This window comes from Phodopus roborovskii, unplaced genomic scaffold (assembly GCF_943737965.1).
Source record: "Phodopus roborovskii unplaced genomic scaffold, PHOROB, whole genome shotgun sequence".
Classification (NCBI taxonomy): Eukaryota; Metazoa; Chordata; class Mammalia; order Rodentia; family Cricetidae; genus Phodopus; species Phodopus roborovskii.
The window spans coordinates 5141802-5164407 of record NW_026125554.1 but is presented as its reverse complement, the minus strand read 5'-3'; the positions used below and the strand labels follow the sequence as shown (position 1 = coordinate 5164407).

General features: G+C 55.3%; 1 protein-coding gene across 1 annotated transcript in view; it reads left to right on the top strand.

Moving 5' to 3' along the window:
- The first annotated feature begins 13295 nt into the window (after window positions 1–13295).
- Window positions 13296–22606, top strand: part of Ptprs (protein tyrosine phosphatase receptor type S) — a 61257-nt gene continuing 51946 nt past the window's right edge. The window contains exon 1 of the mRNA XM_051177603.1: window positions 13296–13462. The gene's annotated coding sequence lies outside the window, so the exon portion shown is untranslated. The remainder of the gene's footprint in view (window positions 13463–22606) is intronic.

The window sequence follows — 22606 nt, the reverse complement described above, 5'->3', positions numbered from 1 at the left end:
ACCAGGCACAGAGTGACCCAGGCTGGTGAGTCAGGACTAGAGGGCAGCTGGCTCCCCTCCTCCCTTCCCATCTCCAGCTCCAGGGTGGCAAACAGCTTCATGATGGACCGTGAGTCTGAGAAAGCCCAGCTCTTGACCCAGAAAATCTGGCCTCTTGGTACCTCAACTTCTTCATCTTGGAACTGGATATGAGGACCACACCCACTTCTTCACTGACTCTCACACTGGAGAAGCTGAGATGGGTTGGGCTAGGAGAGAGGCAGCAACTTCCACAGGCCTCTGAGCACTGTCTCATCGAATTAGATTTTCTTTGCTCTCTTGTTCTGACAATGGAGAAACAGAAAGGGTAAGACACTGTCGAATGTCACACAGTCTTCCACACTGAGCTATTTGTACAAGTGACAAATACTGGCTATCTCTGTTGTTGGGAGAACTTCTATTCCCTCCAAATCCTGGCCTGATACCACCCTACAGTGGTTAGCAGGAATATCACCATGATTGGTTCAGGGGTGGCCATGTGTGTGACCTGGGCCAAGCTGACCAGGATAAGTCATAAACAGTCAAAAGATCAATTTCTGCTTCTCAGCCCTGGGGAGTCTGAGACAGGAATATTGCCACTACCCGGAGGCCACCACACATGATGAGGGGCACATGGTGTTGGCTCCTGGTCCTGAACACAGAAACTTTTGGAAATCCTGACTGAGACTCCTTCCTGGGAAATAATGATAATTATCATCCATTTTTTTTAAATTGAGTTTATTTTTAACTACGTCTGTGAGGGAGGCTCCTGTGGAGGCTGAAGGTTTGGGACCCCACGGCTCCCATCTAAGGCAGTTGTGAGCAGCCCAAAGCAGGTGTTGGAACTCAAACTTGGAGTTTTTGCAAGAGCATTTAGCATTCTTGACCAGGGAGCCCCAGGCATCTTGATTTTCATGCCATTGTCACCCTTGGTGGGTCTTGGGTCACAACCTGAGGAGATACCCTGACAATGGCAGGATGCTAGCCAGACACCTACCTGAATTATCAGGGCCCTTAGTATAAAATGTGAGTCTGGGAGAGGGGGAGGAGAAGGGGAGAGGGAAGGGAGGGGGAGGGGATGTCCTGGTGTCCTGAGCACAATAGCTGCTCCATGTCCCCTGTTCACCCTCTCCAATATGTGTCCTGCCACTGGACATGTAAGTCTCCCCTTGTCTTCCACCAGCTGTTCAGAGCCTTTGAGAGTGCTGGTCAGGCCTGGGAGGAAAAGGGTGGAGTGACAGCTGCTTGTGGCTCTTGTTGCTGTGCTTAGGGGAAGAGAAGAGGATGTTTGATGGGATGGGAGGATTCAGATGAGCAGAAGGGACTGGCATGGCCCTTTGCAAGATTTAGTAGTATTTGTTTAGTTAGTAGCTCTGTAGCCCAGGCTGCCCTGGAATTCACTCTGTAGACCAGGCTGGCCTCCAACTCAGAGATCCACTTGCCTCTGCTTTCTGAGTGCTGGAAGTAAAGATCAGTGGCATCACTGCCCAGCTGGAGCATCCATGGGGAGGAGTCAGTTGGTGCCAACATGGTCTCATCTGGGACCTCGAAAACTCAGGGATGGTGATGGAGGCACCTCCATCATGAAGCTCTCCTGGGTTGCCCCAGCTATAAGGGCCCCTGCTCGATCCCTCAAGTCCCTTGCAGTGGCTCCCTGACATTGGCACACACCAAGGGTGGGTTTGTATCCCAGGAGCATAATCCAGAGCAGGTAGCAGAAACTGACAGGTGTCCCTGGGTCAAGGCAGAGCATGGTTATTCTGCTTAGGGGAGGAGGAAGATGGGCTGCCAGGAGGCTGCAGGGTTGCCATAGTTACACAGCAGGCTCCCCCCCCCCAGCCCCTCACCCTCGGACCAAGCCTTTCCAGGGACCAGCGGCTCCCAGTGTCATGGCAACCGTTTCCCCGGCATCCGCTGTGCTTCCTCATTGGTTAAGCCAGCTGCCAGCAAAGGTCAGCTGCGGGTTCACTGCTAGGGCCTGGGTAGCTCTCTTTGAGGTCTGGATGAGAATCTCCGTTTTAACTCCTTGGTTCCCAGGAGGCTCAGTGGCCGGATAAAACCACTTGGAAGGAGGGTTTATTTAGGGAACTCTCAGCCATGTCCCCCACTCCCAAAATCTCAGTCAGACGCTCAGGAAGAGTCTGGGTCTCCAGTCGACCCCTCCTGCTTCTAGAGCCTTCGCCTAGCACTGGAGTCTGGGGGGGGGTGGTAGGGTCAGGCCTAGCCTGGGCTACTCAGCCAGCCTCTGTCCCCCACAAAACTTCAAGATGGCTGGGGCGTGTCTCAGCCACGATGCTGAGCAAAGGTCCTGGTGCTGCATGTGATGCTGGACAGAACCCATCCACAGTGGCCATGTGGTGCTGCCTCTGATGCTGAACAGATCCCATCCTCAGTGGCCGTGTGGCCCTGGCTGGGAGGTCAGTAGGGGGGAAGGGGCACAGGTCTGCATGGGGTTTCAGGGTGGAGACATCATCACTGGAACTCCCACCAGCTGCCAACCAGATGTGGCCCAGATGTTCCATCCCAGGGACATCTGTCAGGCAGTGCAACAGAAGGAGGTTGTCACAGACCTCAGACTGAAAAGCCCTTAGCAGGGTGGGGGGCAGACCTGGCTCCAGACTTTGATTCATTCAGGTATTGAGTACCAACTGTATACCAGATATGGTCCCAGGGACCAGACAATGAACAAAACAGCAGCAAAAGTCCCTGGCGGTGTCTTTGAGTGTTAAAGTCGCTGGGGAGGATTCAGCAGCAGTGCAAAAGCCCCAGAGTGGGGGGACTCCCATCTCCCCAGCTATGCTTGCTCTGCCACTTCCCCAATGATTTTCCAGGGAACATACTGGAACCTTTCCAGTTCCTTATGCAAAGCAGTCGCAGGGCTTGCCCAGCTGGAGAGTTCTGCAATATGTCCAAAGAACTGAATGTGAGTCCCAAGGCATTGCCAGTCCCAGGTTTTTGCTGGTCCCCAGGCTTTGCTCCTGCACCCAGTAGGAGGGACACAACCTCTGAGGGTGCATGGGCTATTTGTCATGATGTGTAGCAGTCAATGACAGCGTGTGTAACAAAACCACTTTCAGGTCCCATGCTGAAGCACAGGTTGGCATCCTGCTCACTGAAGCTCTTCATCTACCAAAAACATTTCTAGAAAACACTTCACTTGAATTCTTATGTGGATTCCCAGTCAGTACAACCTTGACGCTAGGGAGATAGATCGCTGGGTAAAGCACCTGCGGTGAAAATGTGAGGTACTGAGTTCAAATCCCCAGAACCTGTATAAAAAGATGGGTGTAGTGGGGGGGCATCCAATCCCAATGCTACAGAGCAGACCAGAGGATGGTTTCCTGGGCCAGTGAGGTGCCTGGGCCTCACTGGCCTGAGTAGTGAGAGACTCTGTCTCAAAATAGACCAAGTCAGGTGATCTCTGAGTTCAAAGCTAGCCTGATCTACATAGTGAGTTCCAGGTCAGTCAGAGCTACACTGAGACCCTGTCTCAAGAAAACAGAACAAATAAAACATCAAATACCTGTTCTATCTCATCAAATCCTAGGCATCCACAGTGCCCAGCTTCCATGGCCCCAGCAGAGAGAGAGAGCGACATTCTGAGCACAATGTGATGCCCTGTATTTGTGGCTCTGGAGAACACATGCCTGCCAGACAGTGCCCCTGAGAATGGACTGTGACTTCATGCTCCCATGCTGCTCTCCGGGACCTGGGTAAATTACTCATCAACAGGGAGACCACAGCTGCCAGGTGAGCACGGACCATATACAATGAGGTCCTGATGTGCTGGGTGACTATTAGAATGTTTTCTACTGTAGTCCGGATAATTAGACTTGAGTCCATATACACAAAGATGAACTAGTCACTCAGTTCAGATGATTAATGGATGTCAGGGGCTGATAAACTTGAAATGTCAGCAGCTTGGGGTGGGGGCCAGGTGAGGCCTGGTCTCAGTCTATCACATCAGGTTCTGTGAACAGAGGCTGACTAGCAAAGGAAATGTTTCTAGACAGCCCTCCTCAATCTGTGAGGGTCTCTGGAAGCAGCTACTGGCTGCAGAAAAACAACAGAGCTGTGTATCAATAAAACTTTATTTATAAAAGCAAGCTGGGGGCCGGATTCACCTGAGAGCTTTGGAATGTTAGGTCCTAGATGCTGTGAGTAGTGAGTTTGTTCCTGGTGGGGAAGTAACACCTGTCTGCCCTGATGAGATATGTTAAATAGGCAGAGAACATTCCAGATACAGGGTACTGTTCTGAGGTGGGAGCTGGGAAGGAAGTCACATGGGGAGAAGAGAGGGACCCAGTATGGGCCCTGCCTCCATCTATGCAGAAAGTCCCACAGTCTCCTTAGCTTTTGTGGATGAGAAAATTCTCGAAATGGCCCCACAGAATATACAGGGACTGGTCTCAGTTGTGTCCCAAAGAGCCAATATTCATTGGGCACTTACTGTATGCCATGGCATGCAGATAGTGAAATTGTAAAACTTCCATGGTGCTGGAGACAGCTCAATGCTCAGAGCACTGGACCTGGGTTTGGGGCTTGCACTTGCAACGTGGCTTGCAACCCTCTAATTATAGTTCCAGGAGACTCACTGGACTCCAAAGCCCTCATTTCCTCCCACCATGCTCTACCCTTAAAGGTCCCACCACCTCTAAGTAGTGCCACGGTGGGACCCTACCTGTAACACACAGGTCCTCAAGAACATTCTAGTCACAACTTCAGCAGAGACCCGACAGGGGACACCCTCTTCATGCTTCAGTTTTCCTATTTGCCACGTGGAGCTGATGGTGTTGCCTGCAGGTATTTCTTCTGTGTCTGTGTCATCTAGGCTGGCCCAGAACTCCTATGCAGCCCAGGCTTGCCCAGCCCCTGATGTTCCTGCTTCAGCGCCCCCTTCCCCAGGCTTCTGAGTTAAGGAAGAGGCCTGGGACCTCATGGGACTTCCTCACCATCCAGCAGGCCTCCCCTTGCCCTTGCAGGAGCCCCCTGCATCCCCATCCCTGCACAGCCCCACCTTCCTTGGAGCCATTTAACCGATTACAAAGATTCTATTTTTATCTCCAGGAAAATTCAATTATAGACCACGACCTTTACATTTCTTCTCAGGCTCACGTGGGCCGGGCCAGGGTGTGAAAAGCTTACGCTTGCGCACTGAAGGTCATCACTCACTGGGATGGCAGCCAGGAGAGGAGGCTGAGGGGGAAGGGAGGGCCGTTGGGGGGATGGGTTTGAGGGGAAGGGAGTATGAGGGGGAGGGAGTTTGAGGGGGAAGGAGGCTGATGTGAGCACTGAGGGCAGGTGCAGGATGGTGGATAGGGAATGTCAGGATACTGATGCCTTTGAGGGGAAAGTGTCTTCCTTTTTGTCTTTTCTCTGATTAACATTTTCTGCACACAGGGGTTAACTCTGTAGCCCAGGCTGGCCTTCGGTTCACCGAGTGCCAGTCTTTCCCCGTTGCCATCTGCACTGGTCTGCAGTGGGACTCATGGCAAGGCCTTCACAGCCAAGGTGCTGGCTGACTATGACTAGAGTGGGTGCTAAACACACGGACACATCTCCCTTAAAATAGGTCTGTCGCACAAGAACTCTCACAGTGAGTGGCACAGGACAGTGGAGGCTGTGGCAAGCGTATCTGAGCACTGATGAAGGAACAAAGGGAGGGACACAGAGGGCCCAGCCTGTCCAAAAGCCCTGAGGCAGCCTGAGCATGGCCTGCCTGCTGTAGAGCAGAGAAAGTGAGGGACAGGAAGGAAGGGTGGCAGGGAGGGGCCGGGGCACTGCCTTAAGGGAAGAGAGAATGATGTGGGCTTTAACTCACAGGGAAGTGGAGCCTTGGAATGCTGAGGGCAGGGAAGGGGCCCGACTCATAACACCCAGGGACCTCTCATCAGAGAAAACGGGGAAACAGGTGTGAGAGTGACAAGGATCAGTGACTGAGGATACCAGCTGCGCATGCGTGTACACACACACACACACACACACACACACACGCACACACACGCACACACACGCACACACACACACGCACACACACACACACACGCACGCACACGCACACACACACGCACACACACACGCACGCACACACCTGTGCTTAAACCCATGCATCGATCCAACCATACAGCACTCTCCATCCATCTATTTACCCACGCATCTGTCCATCCTTCCACCCACCCACCCATCCACCTATTCATTTATCTACCCATTCATCTGTCTATCCATCCACCCACCCATCCATTCATCCCCCATCTTCCCATCTGTCCATCGAGCTCCTTACTGGTCTATGGCCTGTCACCCTGTCTTTTGTCTGCACCCTGACTGTGTTCCCTCCTCTGTTTCTCTGTCACCTGCGTTGTCAACCCCCTTCCCTACTCCAGGGTGGCATCCTGCACTCTGTCTTCCTCTGCTGCCTTTCATGTTAATCTCCCCTGCCCAGAACTCCCAAGGTAATGGCATTAGTTGCAGAACCACAGACTTGACTTCCTCTCCAGTCCCAACACCACCATCACCTCCGGGGTGGGCTCTCCAGCCATTCTTAGACTCAGTTTCCCATTCTGGACATTGGGGTTACAGGCATCCTTCCTGAGGGGCACCCTAGGGTGTAAGAATGTGTTGAGTCTCCCACCTTTTGTACAGATTTTTCTGTGGTGACTTCAGTCTGTCGTTCTCTTCTTGTGGTACAGAAGCCATCGTTCCCAGTGTCTGGGAGGGAGACACCAGGTCAAGTCCTCTTGGATCCCACTCGAGCTATTTGCTTTTGATCTCCAGGAAGATTTAAAGAGAAGATTCTAGGGGCTAGAGACATGGCTCAGCAGTTAAGAACACTGGCTGCTTTTTTTTTTTTTTTTTCAGAGGACCGGGTTCAAATCCCAGCGTCCACATGGTGGCTCACAGTTGTGTGTAACTTCAGTTCCAGGGGGATCTGATACCTTCACACCAATTCACATGAAACAAATTAAAAAGAAATCTAAGTCCTGCTTTCACAGGTCTCCATCCAGGAGCTGGGGCCGAGCACCAAGGAGCAGCCACCCCTGTCTGGCCGGGGACTTCAAGTGTCTGGCAACTGGTTCCTCTGAGAGGCTGATTAGGAAACAGGAGATACCTCCCCTCCTCCTCCCCTGAGTGCCAGGAGGGTGTGCCCCTCCCCTCTCCCCCCCTCCCCAGGCCAGGTGTGGTGGGAGTACCCCCTACCTCAGGGACTTGGTTTCCCCAGGTTGCGTCACCTGCTCAGAGGCTGGTCCCTGGAGGCAGGGGAGGGAGTCAAGAGAGGAAGGGGTGAGGTCAGCAGCTAGGAGATTGCAGGTGCCAACTGGGACTGGTGCCAGGAGCTGAAGAAACCTGCTCAGCACAAAGAATGGAGTTTTACAGATCTTCTGGTCTGGCCTTGAAGAGCACGCACTGTCCTTCCTCAGGGCTGTCTGCTCAGCTGTGTCATCTGCTTTGTAGATGAGGACAGTGCATGATGCACAGAGAAGGAGTGATTTGCAGAATGTCACACAGCATGTCAGAATTATAAAAGAGATTTTAAACACACTTCTCTGCTGTTGTGGATTCAAAAGAATTTTCTGGGTGCCAGCCATGCAGCACCCTGTCCCAGGGGACACTGCACAGTTAGTTACCCCTGAGCATCTGTGTTTACCTCACCATGTCCTGTCTCTTGTCTTTTTTTACATAGATTGTGTCACCTGTGTCCTTCTATGCATCCCCCCTGTTTTCTCTGTGTAGCTCTGGCTGTACTTGAACTCTCTCTGCAAAGTCTCAAGACAACAGCTAGGTAAATCCACTGTCTGCCCAATGGAGTGACTTACTTGCAGTGTCCCTCTCCCTTGCTAGGTTTCCTGCCAAGTGCTAAAATGGGCAGTGCTGTCCCGGCCACCTGCAAACATAAATGCTGCAGAGGGACATTGGACCAAGTGCTGGAGGGTGGCCAGACATGGGCAGGGATGGGCCAGGCCAGGTGTGTGGACAACAGCCCAAGAGCTCAGGCCAAACCTTGTCAGCCGCTTCTGTCTCAACGCTTGCTGTCACCAAGTGTGGACATGGGCAAGAAGGGCAGAACGCAGGTGTGAGATGTAGCTGATGGGCTCCGAGGTCTCCAGGGCAGAGCTGGCACCAGCCTGGAGCTGAAGCTGCAAATGAATTGATTTGGGCTCCACACAGGAGCTTGGAGCAGCCAAGTGGGAGCCCCAAGCTGGTGAAGCTGCTCTGTCCTCCCTTAGAAGAGAAAACCTGAGGGTCAGAAACTGGAAGCACCTTAACCTATAGCCATATGGTAACAAGCCACCTACCTGTTCCCTGTTCAGACAAGAATATCTAACAACCCTCTCGTGGAGGTTGCAAAATGGTTTCTTTGAGCAGAAGCTGCCCCTTGATCCTGGGAGCACACCTATGTAGCACACAGACCACCATGTCTTAGTCTGCAGCTGTGGCAGACATCACTAATCAACAACTGAACTCTCTCCAAGAGCAAATGAATAGACATCACTGGTCGACTGTAACACTTGTTTTCCTCTGAGACTGATGCTTAGAATATTTATTATTTTTAAATAAGAGATGGTCTCTGGTAACCCAGGCTAGCCCTGAGTTAACTATGTAGCCAAGCATAGCCTTAAAATCCTTATCATCCACGACAGGTGAGCACCACCACACCCAGTTCCTGCAGTGCTGAGGATAGTGCATAGGACCTCTTCTGTCCTGGGCCAGCACTCTACTCACCAAGCCACCTCAGAATCCCTGCACAGCTGCAAACAACTTTGAGGGGGAAATGCTGTCCCTGAGTCTTCCAGAATTCTCTGTAAGCTACAAATGAAATCTGCCCCCCTTCTAAACAGCAGAAGTAAAAAGCAAAAATGAAAGAAAAAGCAAGATAACTCAGGGAAGGTCCTGTATTTACTGAGCATGACCCCAACATGACCCCAAAGATGCAGGCCTTCCTATCCTAGTCCAGAGTTGGACATTGAGCCTTGAACTCACGCCAACCCCAAGCAATCCTGTTGTGGCTGTGGGGGACCCATCATGGTGGCCACAAGGACAGGAAGCTGTGTTTTACATTTGGGCACTCTGCTGTGTTGGGACGGCCCATCCCTTTCTGCTCCTCAGAACTGAGATTTTAAAAGTTTTCTTCTTAGCTCCCCTGCAATCACTTGACCTCTGAGGCTGATGATGACACACTGACTGTGGCAGAAGTGGCATTCTCAGTTATAGTAGTAGAAGAGTGGAGAAAGCGGCACTCAGGAGGCAGAGGCAGGCCGAGCTCTGTGAGTTCCAGGCCAGCCTGGTCACAAAGCTACACAGAGAAACCCTGTCTTGAAAAAAACCAACCAACCAACCAAAAAAAAAAAAAAAAAAAAAAAAAAAGGAAAGGAAATTTAACAACAGAGGCCAGGGGTGTCACCTCTCCTTCCCCACAAGTGTGTGTGTGTGTGTGTGTGTGTGTGTGTGTGTGTGTGTGTGTGTGACTCCCTACCTTTCCGGGTGGGGGGTGGTGAGGGGCTGTCACCACAGTGAAGCACAGGAGGGACAATCAGGGGACAACAGAGGAAGCAGAGGCAGGTGGATCTCTGTGAGTTCGAGGCCAGCCTGGTCTACAGAGTGAGTTCCAGGACAGCTTCCAAAGCCATAAGGAAACCCTGTCTCAAAAAAACCAACAAAACAGAACAAAACAAAACAACAACAAAACAATGCTTAAAGTCTTTGCAGGGTTCCAAGCAACAAGGCCTGCATGCTGGGATCGTGACAGCCCGGCCTCCCCGTGGGGGCTCCTCTTGGTGGCTTCTTCTCAGTGGCCTTTGATGCCAGGATGAAGAGGACTTTTGTCTGGAGACCCACTTCCTGCCCTTTGCCTAGGCTTGTTTCAATTCTATTCCACATACAAAAAAATGAGTTTCCCTCCTGGCTGGGTTGTGTGACATCAGGCTTGTGTTTACCCTCTCTGTGCCTGTTCTGTTGCACAGAGCGTCAACCACAGCCAGATCCATGGGGGACAGAATGCCCAGAACAGAGCATGGAACAGCCATGGGGTTGCAAGCAGCTCCTTCAGGGCTAGTCTTCTGCAGCTTCCACCAGGGGGCGCCAGTTAGCACACCCATGGCCCTCCATGGTTCCCATCTTCCTCCAGGTTGTGGTCCAAGGCTTTCCATCAGGCCCCGCCCACCCTGCCCCAGCCCTCCTGCTCCCTTCTCCCTCTGGTATTGCTTTCTCCAGCACAGGGGCCTTTGCATGGCTGCATCCTCACAGCCGGCCTTTTTCTACCACCACAAGGGCATCCATCAGTGGAGACAGAAATGTGAAGTTTGGACCTGTGTGTGGTGGCATTTGGGCGGTCTTAACAGAAGAATGGAAAATTTGAGGTTAACCTGGGTTAGTGACTCAGTCTCAAAAACCAAACAAAACCCAAGCTTGCCCCAGAGCCCGACAATGTCTTTCTTCTGCATGAATGATCATTAGCTCCAGCTGTAACAGACAGGCCTTATTTTCTGGGCATCCCCCAGGTCATAGACTGGCCTTCTTAACCCAGCCCCAAGCCTCCTGTGATAGCAGAGACATCGAATTGTGTTTGCAGATGTGGCTGTACTGTCTGTCCAGGGATGGAATCCAGACCCTTTGCTCAGGATAGACCCTGAGCTATGCCCACAGCCCTCCTGTACTTTTGAGACAAGGACTCTGTACCTCAGGCTGCCCTTAAGTTCACTGTACAGCCAAGGCTGACCTTGAGCCCCTGATCCCCCTGTCTCTGCGATGCAGGTGACAGGCTGGTGCCACCAAGGTGCTGGGGACAGAGCTCAGGACACGGCAGGATGGGGCTCCAGTCACAGGACCCCCCTTGGTTAGAAAAATCCTGTCTGTGGACACTCAGTGCTTCCCTGGAATCTCAACAAAAAACACCCAGGAAATAATTACCAGATTCTGGAAGGCAACAAGAGGAGGGTGGGCGTCTGGGGAAAGCCCTCCCGCTCCACCAGTGCAGGAGGGAAGGAATGTTCCAGAGCGAACGAACTTTTCACCCACTGGTATGTCTCCCCACCCCATGTGCCAGATGAGCAAAAACCTGACAGAAGCTCAGAGCCCATTGGGCAGGAACCCCTGGGGGGGTGGCAACTAGCCCCCTCCAGAGAAGACTGGTTCCTGCTGTCTGTTCAGGTATAGAGGCTGCTGAGCACCTTCCCTCAGGGGCCTGGAGGTCACAAAAGTCGTGCAAAGTTGGGCATTGACCCATTTTGTTATTTGAGTCATACCCTCAGCCCCTCCCTGGGGAATTCTAGGCGGGGCTCCATCATGACCACACCCCTAGCCCCTAACTGAGGGATTCTAGGTGGGTGCTCCACCCTGACCATGTCCCAGTCTCTCACTGGAGATTCTAGGCAGGGACTCCACCATGGCCACACCCCTAACCCTCTCACAGGGGTATTCTAGGAGGGGCTTCACCATGACCATGCCACACCCCCAGCCCCTCACTGGGGGAGTCTACAAGGGGGCTCCACCCCTGAAGTGATTGGCAGAATGCCTATCCTCATCCTTCTTACATCTCTAAGTCACCAACTAGGAACCCCACACAGACAGGACATCAAAGGACATGGCCAGAGTAGGGAGATTCACAGAACCAAAGGGTTCTCGGGACATCATTCCTATGAAATTCACAGTCACTTCAACACAATATTGGGAACAATCTGTCAGGAATAGGGAGTGGCAAGAGTTGGCTCTGGACAGCAAAAGGAGCAAAACTCTAGGTCAAGGGCACAGCATTGGGGGGGGGGGTCCTGGGGCAGGCTGGAGCCTGCTTGGAAGGAGCACCGGACGGGGGCGGTCGCTGTGGCTGGAGCGGGTGCTCTGCTGCTGAACCAATAACCTGCTTTGGGCTGATGTATTGTGACCTGTCTGCGCCCTGTCAGCTGCAGGCCGATTGTCCTGTTTGTTACTTCCCTGTACATTGCATTTAACACGGTCGGGCTGTGATGGTGAATGAATGGCTGCTGGAAGCTTCCAGATACTCAGACCTGCACGGTTTACATGTTCCCCTTCGCTGCTCACCAGGACCCAGGGGCAGAAGCGGTTACTCAGCCCAGACAGACAGGACGAAGCCTGGTTCTCTCACTGATGGATGGCCAGCCCTGCCAGTTCCCAGTTCCAATGTGCATGCCTACTGTGTGCCACCAACAATGCCAAACACCTGCACCTGCAGGAAATATGCCAGGCTGGGCGCCTACTGTGTGCAACAAACCATCCCAGGCATCGCTGAGGAGCACACAAACTTCAAGTACCTACTGTGCACAAGCAACCATGCCGAGGCCTCTGAAGGCTATGCAAAACTCTGGCGCCTACTGTGTGCAGCCAGTCTCATAAAGCATTTGGTGGGTGGACCACACAGGTCACCCCAGACAGACAAGAGGACAAAGCCGGCTCTGCAAACCTGGCCTCGGTGCCAGCCTGGGAAGCCCTGTTCTTAATTTAGGCTCTTTGTCAATTATTCATGGCGCTCTTCCCCCGTTTATGACCCAGTCCTTTCACCCTGACTCCAGGCTCTTGCTCATGTCTCCAACTCTGGCCCGAATGAATGAATTCTTAAGGGAAAAACCCAAACTGTAAAATAAATAGTTTTGTTGCCTGAGGCAGGGTTTTGGGGTGTAGCCCAGGCTAGACTCGCACTTGCAGCAATCCTCCTGACAGGCCTGCACCCCCATGTCCCCATGACAACTCTTTGCTTTAAGGTTGAGGTGTTTCTATTTTTAGGCATGTCTAGTAGCTTCGTGGACATGCATGTGTGCATGTGCGTAGAGGGTAATCGTAGAAATCGAGTTCCTCCTTCCACTGTGGGACCTCAGGGATCAAACTCAGGTTCTCAGGCTTAGCAGTAAACACCTTCATAAACCGAACCATTTGGAGCCCGCCTTTCATCTCATGTCAGGATCTCCCTGCTTTCCCCAAGCTGGTCTCAAACTCATTGTTAGCACGGGTTGTCCAGAAACTTGACGTCCTCCTGCTTCAGCCTTTTAAACCAGCAAGCTCAGCTTGATGGGCAAGATTTTAGAGAATGGATATTTTGGCCAAAGGAAGCAGAGTGGGGAGGCAGAGGCACCATCCTCAGCCACCACAGAGTGCGAAGTTAGCCTGGGCTACCCCACACCTTGAGTTTTAAAGGGAAGGAGGAGGAGGCAGGCCTGGCCCACGTGTCCTGCTCCCCACGTGCTCCCGCGGCCCTCTAAAGGCTCCCACGGCACGTGACCGAGCCGCGCCTCCTCACTGGGTCTTCCTCGGTGCGCCTGCGCAATTCCTCACACGGTCAGCCCCGCGGCCGCGGCGGCGGAAGGGTGACGTCACCGGCTGGGGGCGCGCGAGCCGCAGTGGGTTTTCGCCCCGCCCGCCAGGCAGCTCGGTCCGCGCGCGCACGCTGAGCCGCCGGAGCCCGGGCCGACCCGGTGCCGGGAGCAGCATGCGGAGCCCGCAGGTACCGGGGTGCTCAGGGCTCTCGGGTGTGCATGGGGGTCACGGGGGCGGGGCGGGCGTCGCCGGCTTTGTGCTCCTAGGCTTCTGGGCCTTTGTACTCTGAAGGGGTCTGGGATGCAACCCCTTGTCGGATTCTGCAGGGAGGAGAGGAATGGGGGATCGGGAGGGATGGGAACGGAGGGAGACGGGGACTGAAAGAGATGGGGACCAAGAGATGATGATCGAAAGGGACGAGGACCGAGAGGGATGGAGGCCGGGAGGGATGGGGATGCGCGGGCGACTTGGCGAGTGCCCAGGGTCGCCGACTGCACCAGCCGGGCGGGGACTCGATTCGCGGTGTCGGCGTCGGGAGCTGCGGACGGGGCCCAGTACCTCAGCACACCTGGGGCTTCAGCCCCACCCTTCCGCAGTCCCGGTGCTCCCCACCTCCCCCAGGCCCGGGATTGGGGTCCGCATCCTCCCGTTCTCACGGTTGTGGGCCCCGTGGGGATCCCCGGAGAGCCAGCCTGCAGCCCTGAGCCCCTCACACACCCCGGGAGCCCCCGGCTGTCTAAGGGTGGTGACGTCACTGGGGGTGGGGCCTGAGCGCAGGTGGAAAGGGGGTCCGGGCGCGGGGACCCCGGGTTGCAGCGGGCGCTGGGTCGGAGCCAAGTTCCCCTCTCTTTGTGGAGTCTCCTCGCCCCCAAACCCGGGCACCACTACAAACTAGGATCCTTTTGATTGCCACACCCCCCAAATCCTGTTCCGTTACCCCTTTCCCTGCGCTCGGATTTGCCTCCAGATGCCCCCCGAAAACCTGCAGCAGGTGTGAGAGCGCCCACCTTCCCAGTCACCTCATCCCTCCCTCCAGTGAACCCCCTAATGGTCACTTGATTGGGGTGTCTCCTGGCCTGCCTGGGACTCCCTCACCCCCCTTCATCTCTCTGACCCGAGCCAAGAGGTCCCCCCCTCCCCAACAAAAAGCGTCCTTGATGCTCACAGGGAGACCTTTGAGTCGTCCCAATCCAGGAGGGGCACTTGGAGACCCAAAGACTCTGCTACAGAGCAAGGGGGGACACCCGAGAGTGTTAAGATTTGGGGACAAATCTTCCTCTGCACCTTCCTTTGTGCATCAGGATCCTGGGCTTCTGTGTACCCCTCCAGGGTGCGAGAACCGGCTGTCTGCTTTGTCTGGGCTAGCCTGGGATCCTCCTCGGGTTCCTTCCCTCATTAGAGGCCCGGAGTCGGAGCTGCCATTTGCATAGGCTCCCCTCCCCCTGCCCCATCCTTTCTCCTTTCTTTGTGTCCCTCCCCCTGTCAATCTCCAGCTGCCTTCTGTCCCTGCTCCTGCCTTCTGCCAGCTGATTTCTTGGCGGTGGCAGGCGGGCAGCTGGGGCTGGGGGTGGCTTCTCGCCCGGCCAACCGCTTAGGCCAACCGCTTAGTACCCAGCTCGGGACAGTGGGGGGGACACTCGGGTCCCAGACGATGTCCGCGCCAGGCCAACTCTCCGCCTCCTTGTCCATCATTGCCATCTCCTCCAGAGACCCACTAAGTCCCGTTCTGCCCCTTCCGGGACCCCAGGGAGGATGAGGGGGACACACCCTCACCATGACATTGCATTTCTTCTTGGGGACGGCTCCCCCACCCCCAGTCTCCCGAGGGACCGCCACCAAGACCGCCCCAGCCTCCTCCTAATTGGGCTCAGGGCGGACAAACCGCGGCGGGAACCCGGACTGCCTTTGATCGCCGCAGCCGCCATCCCCGCCGGGAGGTGACATCGGTGTCCCCAGGGCAGGAGGGGGAGAGGCTGTGGCGACTGCCAGTTCCCGAGGCGCCCGGAGGGGACAGCGACGCTGGCCAGGCGTGGCTGGACAAGGCTGAGTGGTCCATCCCGGGGACTGCTGTGGGACTGCTGTCGGGGGATCCCTGTGGGTTGGGGAGGTCTTTGTGGACGGCAGGTACAGAAGGGGACCATGCGCCCCACGACCCCCCCCCCCCAGACACTAGCGGGTGCATAGTGGCCTGTGACTGTAGCAGACTTGACCCGACTTGGACTTCTGGATCTCTTGTGGCCATCACCTCCAGGGAGTCCTCGTGTCCCTTTGGACTAAAAGGCAGTCCCTCTTGGTGGTGACCCCCACCCTCCCCCCTGCCTCCGCTGTGTCACTCAGTGTCTGCAGACCTGTGGCTTCACTGTCATCCCACCTGCCGGGTGGCCCTGTCTTGTGGCTCTGTCCTGCTGTCATTGTGTTGTGGCCCTGCCTTGGTGGCCCCACCAGAGGATGGGCTGTGATGTGATGGGGGTTGCTCTGGTGGCCTTGGCTCCGCCGAAGGCCTGTGGCCCCTCACTCACCTGTTCCCTGTGATTGTGTCTCAGCCGCCGTGTGTGTGTGGGGGGGAAGGAGGGGGTGTCAGAAAAGTTCAGGTGCAGGCAAGCCCAAGGAGACACCTAAGAATAAAGACAGATATTTATAAACCGGCTGGGTTGGGGACACATGGAGTGCGGAGCCGCATCTACTACCCTGGACTTGGGGTACGGTTGGGTCTGTGGACCGTTCGGTGGTGTGGCTTCCTTTTGGGGTTGTCCCAGGCTCCTGTGGAAAGCCCTTAGTGTAGGGTCCCACATGAGGGAAGGTGTGCGCCTAAGGCTGTGCATTCCCAGGCTGGACTCTAGCTCTCTCTGGTTCATCGTTCCTGGTGCACCTGAAATTCCAGAACAAGAAAGTCCTGGAAAGAAGAGGCCCCATGCCCTTCCTCTGTTGTCTGTGGCAGATGGTGGCCCAGCCCATGTTGGGGGTCAGGGGGACAGCCACAGGCAGCAACGGGACCCACCGAGGAGTCCCCAAGCAAAGGCCTGGGCTGCAGGGACACAAGCTGAAATTAAGAATGGGGAGGGGTTAATGGGGAAGAGGGAGCTTCTGGGGGCTGAAAGGTGCTGACGCCAGGGGACATTTGAGTTTAGGATTTAGGAACTGAGGTTTGCCAAGAGTGACCAGAGAGGGTGGGAGGCTGCACAGCGCGCCAGTGGGGGTTGCCCCATCTTGATCCCCAGTGACAGTGACGTGTGCCCTCCCCTCTTTTTCTTATGTGAGAAAGGCACCGGATAATCGAAATTCTTTTAAAGGACATAAATGGGGTGTGTCCAAATGGCCATCCTGGGCCCACCTTGCCAGCCTGAGCCTCAGTTTGGGGCCTTGAGTCATCTACTTCTACCTCTCTCTATTTTGTCTTTTTTTTTTTTTTTTTTTTCTTCTGCGACATGCTCCCTTCTCTCCACCTGGCAGAGCTGAACTGCAGCAGGGGACTGATGCCATTTCCACCAAGCTGAGAGTGAACCCCGAGTTTGCCCCCACCACGTCCTGCACCACCAGCTTCCTTGGAGCTGAGTCAAACGGTGCCCTCTTTTTGTCCCGTGATCCCTTTTGCCTTTTGGTGACCTCACTGCTCCCTGGTGCTCTGCTCTGCAGCCCAGCTGGGTTTCTAGGTCTCTCTGTGTCTCTGTGTTCCTGCTGACACCCACACCTGTCCCAGGCACCTGGTGGGGAACTTCGACCCTGTGAGCTTGTGCACCGTGGCCCGGATGTCCCCTCTGTGGGGTTGTCTCCCGGTATCTTCGCCTGCCTACGGTTAACTGAATCCAGCTTAAAATTAACCCATCACCAGCAAATAGGAAGTGGTGTTACGCAGTGCTGGCGGGGGAAGTCTTTGTGTTGGGGTCACACAGTCCAGTGGCAGCTCTGGCGTCTTACTTGCTGCCCTCTGGAGTTTGAGAAAGGACAGGACCAAGGTTCAAATCCCACCTCTGCTGCTTGAAGGCTGTGTGGCCTGGGGCATTGACTTGACCTCTCTATGCTGTACATTGCTGAGGCACTCAGTACAGTGGGCACTCTGTGGTTTGAGGGCCCTGGGGTCCCTGTCGATGACATCTCTCTGCCTAAACCCCAGCCCCTTGAGCCCGATGACTCAGCGCTGCAAACTGGGGCATTTCCCGCTGCTGGCTGCCTATCCAGGCTGCCCCACTTCTGGGGAGGGGTTGGGGGTGGGGGTCCCCAGATGACATCCAGAGCCCTGGAAAGGGGACGTGCCTGTGGGAGGCTCAGAGGTTCAAGGTCATCCTTGGCTGTTCAGAGGGTGCGGGACTAGCTTGGGCTACAGTTAGTGCTTTCTTTTGCCAAGACTAGGGCCCTGAGTTTGTGTCCCTCACTGTGAGAAAAGATTCCCAGTTGTCCTCTGGCCACATCAAGTGGACAAAATAAACAATTAAAAAATTGGAAGAGGGAACACTGGGTCAGTTTTCCAGAATTCTCCGGGATTGAGTAGGGAAGTTGGGTCTGAGAAAAGGGCCCAGAGAGGGAGAGGGATGTTTCAGAGGCCACACAGCACCGTGTGGACTCAGCTGGGCCAGGAGCACTAGCGCAGGCCAGGAACCTCCCACCTGTCAAAAAAAAAAAAAGGGAAACTGAGGTAGAAACCTCAGAAAGAGCAGCTTCTTAGAGGCTGGCAGTCACCTCAGCACTCAGGAGGTGGAGGCAGCAGGATCAGGAGTTCAAGGTCATTGACCCTGGGCTACATGGGGAGTTTGTGGCCAGCCTGGGTAACATGCTGCTCTGCTCTGGCCGTGTCACCCAAGTCCATGTGAAAGAGGCTCATTTTGCTACGGTCCTGGGTCTCTGGGTTCCAGAAAACATGATGGAGCTGAAAGAAAGCAAGATCTGGGTGGACCCCACTCCCCAGCACCCACACTCTGGGAGCCATGTGGTGCCTCAGTTTCCTCAACTGGCAGTGGGTTGTGTCTTTGTCATCGCAGGGAACGGTCGATGGCTGCGGGTGGGGTGCCCAGAGCCTGGACGTGCAGCAAGGCCACAGAGAGACCGGTCGGTCACACAGCTCATGGGCTGAGGAGGCAGAACCTGAACCCAGACCCGTCTGGAGGTCTGGAGCCTTGTGCTTGCTCTTGTTCCCTGCGGGCTGCGTGGTCTCAGGATGGTTGCTAAACTTCTCTGGTCAGCGTGCACCCTTCGTCATCTGCAGCTGGGGATCCTGCTACCTTCCATGAGGCCTTTCTCATGTGCAGGTAGCCTCCCAGCTTAGCCAAAGGCCCTAAGGGCAGGCGCAGGGGGATTGCTGTGTGGCCTTAGGCAGTCACTCGTCCTCTCTGACCCCTGAGTGAAGTCTGAGGGGTCAGGACATCAGAAAAGCCTAGTGTGGTGCTGCTTGTGACCCTGTGACCCCGGCTCTGTAGAGACAGTCAGGGGGAACCTAGGACTCACTGGCCCCAACCCCCAGCCAATCAGAGAACTCCTGGTTCAGGTAGGGAGTCACCTGACAGCTAGAGGTCCCAAGTTCAAGTCCTAAGCTCTAGGCTCTCCTCAGGGCTTCAGAAGCCCTGAGATATTAGGCCTCTGAACTCTACCTCCAGCTCCTCCCTTCCGCTGCCTCCTCCGGTCCTGCACCTGCCCCCTCCCCCCCCTGGTCGGGCCCCATCCCTCCTGGCTTCTCCTGCCCTACTCCCGTCCTCCTCTCCTGCCCCTCTCCTGCCACCCCTCCCGTCCTCCTCTGCCCCCCTCTGGTCCGCTGATGGCGCAGTAGCCTGGGGGAAGGGCCTCCTTCCCGAACTCAATTAATGAGCCTGTTAAAAACTATTTATTTTCCTTGACATTTGTTTACGGAGGAGAAAGAGATAAATTGGCGGTGTTGCTGGAGGGGCCTGGAGGCTGTGGGTGGCTGGTGCTGGGGCCCTGGCTCCTTGACCCCGAGGGCCTGGCATGGCCTCGGGTCACCCGTGTGTCCCCTGCGGCATCTGCACCCCCTGGGAATGTGCAGGAAGGGTGCTCCTGCAATCGCTTCTGATCCTTGAGGCATCGTGAGCTTGGCGGGTGGGAAGGATCACCCCGAAAGCCTGGGTTCTCAGGAGCTTACTCAAGTGATCTCTGGGAACAGTACTCATGTGGGTGATGGTGGACTAAGCCCGGCAGGTATGGCGCTGTCCCAGGCTCCCCACTGGTTGCTTGGAGCACAGTTCCCTCCTGGATCAGTCCAGCCACGGTCAGGTAGACCACACTCTTGGCACGAAAGCTCTTGGGGACCCCTCCCCAGCACCCACCCTGCCTGTCAGCACTCTCAGGGCTGGCTCTGGGCCTGTCAGTCTCATGCGGCCTGGGACTTGTGAGAGGAAAAGCAGTTTCCAGTGTCCCCAGGAGACCCTGCGAAGCCCCCCCTTCCCAGTTCTCACCCCCTCAGTCAGCCCCCTCCTTCCTCTGCCCACCGTTTTCCATGGCTTCCACTTTCCCCCAGGTGAAAGGCCTGCGGGTCCATCCCTCTCCCTCCCTCCCTTCTTTCTCTCCCTGGTCTCAGCCTCCTCCCCTTCTACCAGCTCAGGCTCTACCTGCCCCGCCTTTGTACATCTTCTGCCCCAGGACGCATCCTCCTCCCCCTCCCCCCACCCCAGCTTGCACACAGCAGACTCCCCTCCACTGTCCTCTAGGACAGGGACAGTGGCTGAGGCAGTCCTGATCCCTTTCTGGCCCTGGCAGTCCCCGGCCGCAGCTCCTCCTCCCGCCCCCACTTCTCACCTCAGCCTCCAGAAATAGCCGCATCCCGAGTTCCGGCTGCCCACGGATGTGACGCGCCGTCCTGCGGCTGCAGAAATAGCTGCTGTGGGGACCCCCCCATGTCTGAGGAAGTCAGGCACCCACGGGACCACGTGTGGCTGAGGACATGGCCACCGATGGGATCCAGTTGGCAAGGATGGGAGAGCAAGTGCTGTGTGACCTCCGCCAGTGCTGAGTCCTCTCCATGCTGGGGCGTTAGTGATCAGTGGCTCTAAGGCCCAGGTCCCCTCCTGCCCGCCTGGGGTGTGGACAGGGCCACCAACCAGACGCCCCCTTCCGGCCTCCGCTGGCACTACATTCATGTGCACAGACACAGAAAAAAAATAAAAATTAGCCGGGCGTTGGTGATGCACGCCTTTAATCTATTCAGCACTCGGGAGGCTCAGGCAGGCGGATTTCTCTGAGTTCAAGGCCAATCTGGTCTACAGAGCTAGTTCCAGGACAGGCTCTAAACCTTGTCTCAAAAAAAAAAAATTAAAAATAAACTTTAATATTTTATAAAAGCGTCTTCCGGGTTGTGAGTTTGGGACCATGTAGCTGGTTTAGCGCTGTCTGTGTAAACATGTTCACTCAAGGATCCTAATGTCTCCCCAAGTCGGTGGCTCCAGAAACCTCTAGGCATGGTGGAAAAGGTCGTGAGAAGCTGACAGGTCCTTGGTGAGTCTGACTGTTGAGGTGAAGGTTGAATAGGAACTGAGGGAAACAGATAGGTGGTCGCAGCTCCATTGGCAGGTGCACAGTAGGCTTGCAGCTAGAAGGCTGAGAAATCTGTCAAGTCGCCTCTAGGGGTGGAAAAGGCTGTATTGTTCCAGTGATGGGTCCACTGCCCAGACAGGCCAACCGCTTGTCTGAGGCTGCACAGCAAGGTCACAAAGCCTGTGTTTGAGCAAAGTGCTCCGAGTGGCACCGAGGTTTATGGAGGGAGGTGGGAGCCAGGAAGAGCTCTGGGCCTTGAGTGATGCCCACGGGGAGGATGGACTGTGTTATTAGGGACAGGGCTCAAGTCAGACAGGGCAAGGGCTACAAAGTGGAAGTACTTAGTCCAGCGCTCCGCATGAACTCAGAACAGCACCTGGGACAGCTGAGTGGAGAGACAGCAAGGTGCTGACCAAAGGCCACTCACCCCCACGGCTTGTTCCCATCCCCGAGGCTGCCAACTCCAGTTTGGTGGTTTCCAGACACACACACACACACACACACACACACACACACATCCCATCCTACCTCCCTGTCACACACACACACACACACACCATCCAGACACACACACACACACACACATCCCATCCTACCTCCCTGTCACACACACCCCCCCATCCAGACACACACACACATCCCATCCTACCTCCCTGTCACACACACACACCATCCAGACACACACACACACACATCCCATCCCACCTCCCTGTCACACACACACACACACTATCCAGACACACACACACACATCCCATCCCACCTCCCTGTCACACACACACACCATCCAGACACACACACACACACACATCCCATCCCACCTCCCTGTCTGCAGCCAGGCGATGCCAGCTAGCCCCGCTGGTCGGAGGTGGGGCCCTCAGTGGGCGGCGCCCTGCCTCCGCTCGGGGTTTCTTCTGGCCCCCATGCCTTGATCTGTATTCCCCGCTGATGAGGGAGAGAGGGAGGGGGAGGAAAATTACACACAGGAACATGTAAGAATTAGTTTAGGCTCCTGGCCAAGAGCCACTTGCGCTTGGCCGGGCATTGTGGGTAATTCATCGCTCATCACCGTAGAGGCTAGAGTGTTGGACAAGCTGGGGGCTTTTGTTTGAGATTCTGCTGAATATATGATCTCATTACTGGCCCAGGGTCCCCCAGCCTCAGTCCTCGGACCCTCAAGATCCCACCCCGTCCTCAAAACCCCTAGGGCCCCTCCCCCATCCTCAGCCCCCTAGGGCCCCCACCCCTTCTTGGACTCTCAGGGCTCCCACCCCCATCCTCACAACTCCCAGGGCCCTTCCACACCATCCCCAGACCCCTCACGGCTCCTCATTCCCATCCTCAGACCCCACGGCTCCCCAACCCCCATCCCCAGTCCTCCAGGACCCCAGTCTTTGGACCCTCATAGCTCCCACCCCTGTTCTCAGCCCCCAGGCCCCACTCCAAGGGCCCGTGTGGGATCCTGGGGTCCGCCGCGGTCACCACCCTCAGTTTTTTCCCACCTTAGTGGTTTGGGGGGGGGTTGTCGGTTTTATATATTTTTTTATTGTTGTTGTCTTTTTGTTTTTCAGTCAGGGGTTTATGTGTAGCCCAGAACTCACAGATATCACCTGACTCAGCCTCCCCTGTGCTGGGATTAGAGGCATGGCCACCATGCGTGGCAATCGTTTCATGAACCTTTAATTTTTTTCTGACACCACATTTCTTTCCTTCCCCCTCCTGTCCCAAGGTTTAGTCTCATTGGGGTCAAGGCACACACCTGGCTTCTTTGGTGGGTGCTGGTTTGAATTTCAGTCCTTGTGCTTGTCCAGAAGACATTCCACCCACTGTGCCATCTTCCATCAGCAGCACCCTGTTT